General features: G+C 50.2%; 1 pseudogene; it reads left to right on the top strand.

The window, feature by feature from the left end:
* Window positions 1-1210: 1210 nt before the first annotated feature.
* On the top strand, window positions 1211-9974 carry LOC121276057 (annotated as a pseudogene).
* Window positions 9975-10246: the final 272 nt, after the last annotated feature.

Raw genomic sequence — 10246 nt, 5'->3', positions numbered from 1 at the left:
CCAGTTGATGTTAAAATGGAATTAGACCTACGTAACACCCTTGGCTGCCTTGGCCCAAATGTGACATTTCAGTTTCACCATCGAGGCGACACAGAATGCATCGCTCTGTTGCTGCAGATGGATCTCCTTGAGGAGGTTTGTTAGGCTGAAGTCATACAGCTTTGAGTGCACTAAGGATTGTGGAGCAACTCCTGCCTCTACTAGGCTGTTGTGGCTACTGGGATGCTGCAAGAGTGCTGGAAGAGGCAGTGCCTTCTGATGTCTGATGCCGGAACACCCTCCTCAAGTTTGGACCTCATCTCAACAAGGACACATGTTCCTGAAGGTTCTTCAACCCTGAAAGGAACAGGGCAATGGTTCGCAAAATGGGTGAGTGCTCACTATCAGATTGAAGTGTATGGTTGCAAGGAAAGGGTTAGTGTTCATGTGGGCTCATGAGGGAGGACACTTGTCCAAGAGAATGCTGACTATAATTTGTCATTCTCCTCGTGGAACCTGGTGGCTATGAGAGCCTCAGGTGCATGCCTGCCACGTCTGGCCTATGCTATGGCCTCTTTGCCTGCAGCCTCGACTTCCTCAAACTCATTGCCCTCATCCCTAACAATATCTTCCTCATCGGAGGAGACGTGCAGCTCCTCCATGTCGGCAAGTCTTCCCCACTTTGCAACCCAAGGCTGTGCAGTGTGCAGCAAGCCATGATGATCTGTGAGACCCTCTGGGGAGTGTGCTGGAATGCACTGCCAGATCTGTCCAGGCATCAGAATTGCATCTTCAAGATGCCAATGCTCTGCTCTACCAATGTACGGATAGTGATATCAGCATTGTACCTTCTCTCTGCAGGAGTTTGAGGCCATCACATGGGCATCATCAGCCAGGTCCTTTCTGGGTACTCTTTGTCACTGAGGAGCCAGTCCTAGATTCTGTGTGGTCTCTCACACAGGTCCTGGATCAGCAATCTGCTCAAGATGTTTAAGTCGTGTTAGCTTCCTGTGTATCTTGTGCAAGCCTGCATGATTTGTTTCTCATGGTTGCAGACCAACTGAACATTGAGCTAGTGGAAGCCTTTCCTGTTTATGTATTGGAGTGCCAGTTGCCAGGGAGCTTTCATAACCACAAGAGTGCGGTCAATAGCAGCCTGCATCTGTGGGAATCCGTAGATCACAGTAAAGCCCACTGATCTGGTGTTCTGCCTCTCTTGAACTCTGGCGAAATGCATGTAATTGTGGGCCTTGGCAAAAAGGGCTTCTGTCACCTCCTGTATGCACTTGTGGATAGAAGATTGAGCGATCCTGCAGAGGTCTCCAGTGGAGCCTTGGAAAGAGCCACTTGCATAGAAGTTAAGAGTGGCGGTGACTTTCAGAGCCACTGGTAAAGGATGTTCTTCCAGTCCCCATGGTGTCACCTCATGGAGTATGTGGCAGATGTGAGCCACCAGATCCCTGGACCTGTGGAGGCATTGGTGACACTGCCTCTCGTTCATCTACAGGTAAGACATGCATGTTCTGTAGACCCTCAGTCTTGAGAACCACCTATGCAGAACATTTCTGTTAGCCTCATCCTCTGCATCTGGAGGGGGCACTGCTGCCCCTTGCTCATCAGGGTGAAGTTCCTCCCTTTGGCGAGCCTGGCGCTGCAGTCACAATCTTCTCCATCTTCTCTCCTGCCTGGATGTGATAATTCAGGCAGCAACAAATTCAGCCGTCACCTCCCTGAAGTTCTCTTCTCTGTAGCATCAATGAGAAAAAGAAGAGTCGGCATGAGCCCCCAAAGCTCTGTAGATTACTAATGTGTGACTGAGTTCAAGGGTTGGTTCCAGGGATGGCACCTATTCACACTTAAATCCCAGCCAGTGCAAGGAACGTTTCGAGGTGCACCTTCACCCCACCTCCTTTAATAACAACTCATCGACACCAACACCCATCTAGAACCCTCCATCCCTGCCTGTCCCTCCGTCCCCACCCTTTCTTCCAATCCCAACCCCAGCCGTGTATTCACTATACCCCCTGACCTTCCCCTCTCCGATGCTGAACGTTCAGTGCTCAGCAAAGGACTTAGTTTCATACCCTTACGCCCTCACCTCAATGAATTTCGGGCTCGGCATGATACTGATCTCTTCTTCCGCCGTCTTCGTCTCCGGGCTCACTTCTTTGGGCAGGAGTCCTCTCCCAGTTCAACAGATCCTTTTACCCATCTCCAATATTCTCCCTCCACCTGGACCCCTCCCTCTGGATTCTTACCTTCTCTCGATCTTTTCATTGAGAACTGTCGGCGCGACATTAGTCGTCTCAATTTCTCTGCTCCTCTCACCCATTCTAACCTGTCTCTCTCTGAACTTACTGCATTCCATTCTCTCAGGTCCAACCCTGACATTGTCATTAAACCCGCTGACAAGGGTGGTGCTGTTGTTGTCTGGCGCACTGACCTCTACCTCGCGGAGGCTGAGCGTCAACTCGCAGACACTTCCTCCTAACTCTCCCTGGACCATGACCCCACCACTGAACATCAAGCCATTGTTTCCAGGACTGTCACTGACCTCATCTCCTCTAGGGATCTCCCTCCCACAGCTTCCAACCTGATAGTCGCCCAACCTCGGACGGCCCGCTTCTATCTCCTACCCAAAATCCACAAACAGAACTGCCCCGGTAGACCGATCATCTCAGCTTGCTCCTGCCCCACAGAACTCATTTCTCGTTATCTTGACTCCCTTCTCTCTCCCCTTGTCCAATCCCTTCCCACCTACATCCGTGATTCCTCTGACACCTTACGTCACATCAACAATTTCCAGTTCCCTGGCCCCAACCGCTTCCTCTTCACCATGGACGTCCAATCCCTCTACACCAGGATGGTCTGAGGGCCCTTAGCTTCTTCCTCGAACAGAGGCCCGAACAATCCCCATCCACCACTACTCTCCTCCGTCTGGCTGAACTTGTTCTCACGCTGAACAATTTCTCCTCCAACTCCTCTCACTTCCTCCAAATAAAAGGTGTGGCTATGGGTACCCGCATGGGCCCCAGCTATGCCTGTCTCTTTCTGGGGTATGTGGAACATTCCTTGTTGCAGTCCTACTCCGGCCCCCTTCCACAACTCTTTCTCCGGTACATCGATGATTACTTCGGTGCCGCTTCATGCTCTCGTCGGGACTTGGAAAAATTTATTAATTTTGCTTCCAATCTCCACCCCTCCATCATTTTCACGTGGTCCATCTCTGACACTTCCCTTCCCTTCCTTGACCTCTCTGTCTCAATCTCTGGTGATAGACTGTCCACCAATATCCATTACAAACCCAACGACTCCCACAGCTATCTCGACTACAGCTCCTCACACCCCGCTTCCTGTAAGGACTCCATCCCATTCTCTCAGTTCCTTCGCCTCCGTCGCATCTGTTCCGATGATGCTACCTTCAAAAACAGTTCCTCTGACATGTCCTCCTTCTTCCTTAACCGAGGTTTTCTACCCACGGTCGTTGACAGAGCCCTCAACCGTGTCCGGCCCATCTCCCGCGCATCCGCCCTCACGCCTTCTCCTCCCTCCCAGAAACATGATAGGGTCCCCCTTGTCCTCACTTATCACCCCACCAGCCTCCGCATTCAAAGGATCATCCTCCGCCATTTCCGCCAACTCCAGCATGATGCCACTACCAAACACATCTTCCCTTCACCCCCCTTATCGGCATTCCGTAGGGATCGCTCCCTCCGGGACACCCTGGTCCACTCCTCCATCACCCCCTACTCCTCAACCCCCTCCTATGGCACCACCCCATGCCCACGCAAAAGATGCAACACCTGCCCCTTCACTTCCTCTCTCCTCACCGTCCAAGGACCCAAACACTCCTTTCAAGTGAAGCAGCATTTCACTTGCATTTCCCCCAACTTAGTCTACTGCATTCGTTGCTCCCAATGTGGTCTCCTCTACATTGGAGAGACCAAACGTAAACTGGGCGACCGCTTTGCAGAACACCTGCGATCTGTCCGCAAGAATGACCCAAACCTCCCTGTCGCTTGCCATTTTAACACTCCACCCTGCTCTCTTGCCCACATGTCTGTCCTTGGCTTGCTGCATTGTTCCAGTGAAGCCCAACGCAAACTGGAGGAACAACACCTCATCTTCCGACTAGGCACTTTACAGCCTTCCGGACTGAATATTGAATTCAACAACTTTAGGTCGTGAGCTCCGTCCCCCATCCCCACCCCCTTTCTGTTTCCCCCTTCCTTTTTTTTCCAATAAATTATAAAGATTTTCCTTTTCCCACCTATTTCCATTATTTAAAAAAAATATAAAAAAACCCCCCCACACCAGAGCTATACCTTGAGTGCCCTACCATCCATTCTTAATTAGCACATTCGTTTAGATAATATCACCAACTTTAACTTTAACACCTATGTGTTCTATTGTACTATTGTCGTTGACATCTTTTGATGATCTGCTTCTATCACTGCTTGTTTGTCCCTACAACCACAGCCCCCCCTCCACCTCTCTCTCTCTCTATCTCTCCGCCCCCCACACACACACCTTAAACCAGCTTATATTTCAACTCTTTCTTGGACTCGAACTCAAGTTCTGTCGAAGGGTCATGAGGACTCGAAACGTCAACTCTTTTCTTCTCCGCCGATGCTGCCAGACCTGCTGAGTTTTTCCAGGTAATTCTGTTTTTGTTTTCCTTTAATGACCGACTGCTATGTGATTGCTCTGGCCCGGCACTGGGATCCTCAATCACTGCGCTGTTATATTATACTCTTTGCGATACCATTGAGGTCTAATGTTCATTGAAGAACTCTGATTATTTGAGGCGGGTCTGAGACTTTCCATCTGTGAGCCTGCCAGCACCAAGACTATGTGCTCCTGCTTTAACGATGCATCTACAGCTTGTCCAGTCGCCAAAATGCTCTAGACCTTGTAGTTGTTGTGGGCAATGGCATGATTGGAACAAAGAGTTAAAGCAAGGAGTTCTGTTAGTGTTGTGACTCGTCATCAATCTCGCATGAATGCATTTCGTTACTTCACTCTCCTGATTGCCTGCATTATCATTGAAAGACTCCTAACATGTCTCAGCTTTGTGCATCTCTCCTCATTAGAGAATACACTGCTCAGTCCCTTTAATTGGGCCCCCAGTGCAGTACACTACGCCTTCAAATGGCCCCTTGAGCCCTCACCACCTGAGTTATTCTTCAGATTAATTTTGTGTTGTGCCATCGCTTCAGGTTGCAAGATGGTGGTGATAAGGGCTCACTGCCTGACCTGCTTGGACTCTCCTTTGTGTGACTATGGTAATCCCTGCCATCATCCTTGCATTATGTTTAGGTTTCCCTCCCTCCAATAATTCTCAAGCCTTGCCCTCCAAAACTTTATGCCATCTTGATTGCGGAGGATATCACTGTGTAACTCCCTGAATGGCTTGAGGTAGATGTGTCTATGGCCCATATGCATCTCCCCATCTTGAGGCCTATTACACACTGAGATATTGAGCCCACCATCCCCTCCCTCCCCAAGACCCTTGAATGGCTCTGTATTAACTTTTACCCATCTACAGCTTATCCTGACTGTGAGTGTGCCACACGCAACCCATTGTTAAGGAAGAAACCCTCCGGATCGAGGTGCCTGTTGTTACAACCACGGCCTGTGCACAACATTCTGGGCATGACTAACTCTTGACGGACAAGCCCTCCCCCTCCTTGGTCTGGGACAAGGAAAGTCTTTGCAAGGTCAGCAATGTAAACTGAAGCATCACTTCACTGTGCAATCTTCCCATTCTGGCCCCCCAACTCGCTTATGTCCATCTCTAAGACAATCTTCTCCATTCTAGCACAGAAGACGCTTCCAACTTGCACCCCCCCCCGCCAAGTCATTTGTCAGAGTGCAACGTTTGCCACTCTTCCCCTCTCCCAGTGGAGGCCTTGCATTATGGCCCCTTACACACCACCCCCACTTTAACCGCTGCTCTGGTACGTAGAGCCATGCCTCTCAAAGCCCCCTGAAAGTGATGTGGTACTGCCTGCGAAGCCTGGTGTGGAGTCCTAGGTGCTGCAAATGCTGCATGATGCAAGGTAGGTGGCCAAACCTTGAAGTCATGAGCAAAAGTCTGCTGCACATTGCTTATATGCGGTTATGAAGCACATTGGTCTAATTAAATGCCAACGTGCCCTATTGATCCAGCATGGGGGGGGCGGTGATTCTAGTGAGCAGCCTTTATAACGAGTATGCATAACATTCAAATGTATTAAAATTAGGTTTCCGACAATGTGCAGCATGAAACGTGCGCTGCCATTGAAATCAGGTGCAGAAACTTGCAACCTGATTTCCCCTCAACGTAAAACAGATTGCTTTGCTCTCGCGATATTTTCCACTCTGGCTCACTATGATGCATGCCACGGGCAGGAGCAGAAAATCCCAGCATGCACTTGATGGGTAGAATCGCCTCTTTCTGTGGAGTTTTGACTCTTTGGGCAGAATCTTTTGAGGCGCGGGGGTTTTCCCTGCCCAGTGGAGAGCTGGCAAGAGACCTGCATTGCGTCTTTTTAGGAAGGCACACCGAACGACAAGCCAATCAGGTAGTGGCTAGGTCAGAGGCCTTCCCCTGGAACCAAGACCCTGGGGGTGGAGGTCTCGCCCACCAACAGCTGCTGACCAACCACAGGTCTGCAGTTCTTGTGCTCAGCAGCACCACTGGGAAGGCGGTGGCTGCCGCTGGAAGGACAGGCACCGGAGTCCCAGGATCACAGAGCAAGCCAGGCCACAGGAAAGTAACGTGGGAGGAGGGAGGGGTGGGGTTGCAGGGTGGGAGTCAAAGAAGAGGGGTGTGGGGGTGGGGAGGCAGCAAAGGCAGGGGGGCAGGCTCGCAGCAGGCCTTCCTTCCCAATATCCAGTTCATTGGTCAGGCACAGAGTGCCTTTGATCAAGGGACCCACCCCTAGGAGGTGACAAGCTGGCCATGGCTTTAGTTGCCATGCATGTTGCATGGCGAAGGCCCGCCTGCAGTTGGGTTAATGCCAGAGGCGGCAAAATGAGGCCTTTATGTGGTCATTAATGGGCGGCAGGGTGGAAAGGTCAACCATGGCCTCCCTCCCAGAACTTTTCTTTATTCTTTCATGGGATGTGGGCGTCGCTGGCAAGACCAACATTTGGTGCACATCCCTAAGTTCCTTGATCTGAGTAGCTTGCCAGTGTATTTCGGAGGGTAGTTAAGAATCAATCACATTGTTGTGGATCTGGAATCACATGTAGTTCAGATCAGGTAATGACGGCAGATTTCCTTCCCTAAAGGACATTAGTGGGCCAAATAGGCTTTTACAACTATTGACAGTTGTCATGGGCACTATTATTGGGACTAGCTTTTATATTTCAGACTTAATGAATTGAAGTTTAAATTCCACCAGCTGCTGTGGTGTGACTTGAACTTAAATTCCCAGAGCAATAGCCTGGGCCTCTGGATTACTGCAAACCACTGCCATTATCATCACACCACTGCCTCCCGCTAAATTCTGGCAGAGATGCGAAGGCAGTGGAGGGTTCAGGTACATCATCATCCTGCCTAATTAATTGCCCTCCCGTCTCCAAGCTCAGCACCAGAGAGAGAGAGAGCAGAAGATTCTACCGTTTGACTCTGAGTAGAATTTTACAACCACTCACCAGCAGGTTTGTAGGTGGGGGAGGCAGGAGGGTGGCCTGTAGAATTCCCCGGGTGGTCTTGCCTCACAATGACCTATCCACAATTTTACTTGGGGTGGGCAAGGCCAATCCATCCACCCTTGCCCCAATTCAGGCACTTGTGGCCAATTTTGAGGCTGGCAGAAGGAGTTCAGGGGCAAGGGAGAAGCTTGGGAGAAGATACTTACCTGGTGGTGGAATCCACAGTCGGAACTTTCATGGCAGGCAGGGGCAGACAATATGGCAAGGCGACCGTGAAACCAATTTGTGATTGTCTGCTCCACCCGTCAATGGTGGGCCGTGTTTTCCACCACCACCCATCGGGAACATCATTTTAATTTATAACATTTGCATCTTATTATTAGCCCTGCTCACTGGAATCATCCCCCCACGTCAAATTTACCACCCACGTCGGTGTGACTTCAGAACGGCCTCCTTCACAACTGCCTGTAAAAGATGTGCACCTGGCGATGTGAACTTCAAGGGGAACTCGGAGGTGAGTGCACACAACCTTGTGCAGCGCTCATGAGCATCACCTGCAGGCATCAAGGAAGAGGCACCGTGCATTCATGGGGGGACACAGGCAAGTTGTTTTTTCTCGGCTGGCTTTCAGTGCGATGCTGGGGCAAGGGCTCCAGTGCTGGGACAGGGGCGGGGTTGGGGGGGGGCGGGGGCGGGGGTGGTGACAGTGGGGTGGTGGGTGGTTTGGTGTGGGGGATGAGGCAGCACAGACGGAAGGAAATACACAAAAACATCTTAGAGTGGGGAGCCGGGTTTGAGAGAAGTGGTCACGCTTTTGGAAAAGCTTGTCAAAAGTGAACGTTCTTCTGCAGCTGAGACAGTTCAGGCGCAGCTCCATTGACATGCTTGGAGTCAGGCCTCTGAAACGTTTCTGCCCACTCAAGTGACACAAAAGCATGAAAGTGCCACCAAATGCTCCAGAACATTTCACCCTCGGGTGCAGACTGTAAATTAATAAGTGTTTTAGGGGTTGGCAGAGCAATTCGCCAACTGGGCAAGTTGTACAATCTCCTTGCGAAAGCCGCCATGGAGCAGTCACTGGTGGAGGCACTCACAGACCATTGCAATGTCTTTCTTAATGTTTGGACCAGTATCCATCATGGTTCAAGCTAACAGCGCAGCCTTACAGTGTGAGTTAGGAGAAAACCTGTGCCTGAGCTGAGAGTACAGCATGCAGTCCAGTGGGCAAAGCTGCCGCCAATCAGTCAGGTGGAGTGGGTGGGGTTTCGGGCAGCCAATGAGCGCACTACACACTGGCCATCTAAGTGGTGGCCAGCACTCCCCAGGATGTGTGAAGTGGCCTTCAGACTTAACTAAGAGAGGATCTTAGGACAAATATACACGCGTCTCTCTTTGATCCTGCAGGAGGAGAACATCAGGATCATGGAGCCTGGTGACTTAGTGGTATGCCTCATGGCTTACAGGGAGCAGAGGAGAATAAGAAGAGACCGGTGGAGGTGCCTGGCTCAGCAAAGGGAGGAGCAGCTCTCTCATGATGAAGGGGCAGCAGGGCCTGCTGCGCAAGCAGCTGAAGATCCTGAGAGCTGCCACTCGTAGGCGCTTCACTAGACCCAGGGTCTATAAACGGCACCTATCATTCCTACAGATGATTGAGAACCTGTGTCACCGAAGACTGCACATGTCTAGGAATTGGTCTAGCAAATGTCACCTGCTGCAGGATTGGCGCCATGGGGACATGGAAGGCATCCAGTGCCAGTAGCTGTGAAAGTGACCATGACACTCAATTTTTACACTAGTGGCTCTTTTCAGAGCTCCACAGGTGACCTGTGCAGGATCTTGCAAGCCTCCATGTGAAATGTATCCAGGAGGACACAGACGCCATATTCGCGAAGGCACAGAACTTTTGGCTTTTTGGGATTTGCACAGATCTCTGATTTTCCACAGGTGCAGGGTGCCATTGACTGCATTCATGTGGTGCTTAGATTTCCACGGCAACAAGCAGTCAACTACGTCAACTGCAAGGGCTTCCACTCGCTGAATGTTCAGCTGGTCTGTGACCACCACAATGATGCCCCAACTTTGGATTTAGTGGCAGCAAAATAGGTCGCCACTTTGGAAACTTGATCAAATGATGGCACATCATCATCTACACCATCTCTCGCTTTGAACAGAAGGCATTTCCAAACTATTTCTCAAAAGGCATTCCCAATACATGGAGGCAATTTAATGGTCAAGCGTTCCGGATTGTTCCTCCATTTGTGGCGTTGTATCTTATTTATACAGGGGGCAACCATGAACATGAATTGTCAATGAGGAAGAACCCGGCTGATTTTGGAAGGGATAATTTCTAATGATATACCAAGGGCATTCCTGACTAATTGCTCACTTTCTCTGGAAAAATTGACTCTGTTCAAAAATAAAGTAGTTATAGTATATAAAAAACTAATCAACATTTGGATCATTACTGGCCATTCTTAGCCCCCCTTGTGATTGGCTAGAGAACATTAATCATCATTTTTCAACAGCATTGCAGCCAAAACTGCTCTTCACAGTTCTTTTGAAGTTACTGCTACTGCTCTGACGTCTGCTCGCTAACATTAAAAATTATGGGAAAAATTTTTCC

The sequence above is a fragment of the Carcharodon carcharias genome, chromosome 3 (assembly GCF_017639515.1).
Source record: "Carcharodon carcharias isolate sCarCar2 chromosome 3, sCarCar2.pri, whole genome shotgun sequence".
In the NCBI taxonomy this organism is placed as follows: Eukaryota; Metazoa; Chordata; class Chondrichthyes; order Lamniformes; family Lamnidae; genus Carcharodon; species Carcharodon carcharias.
This window is presented reverse-complemented; position numbering and strand designations above follow the sequence as displayed.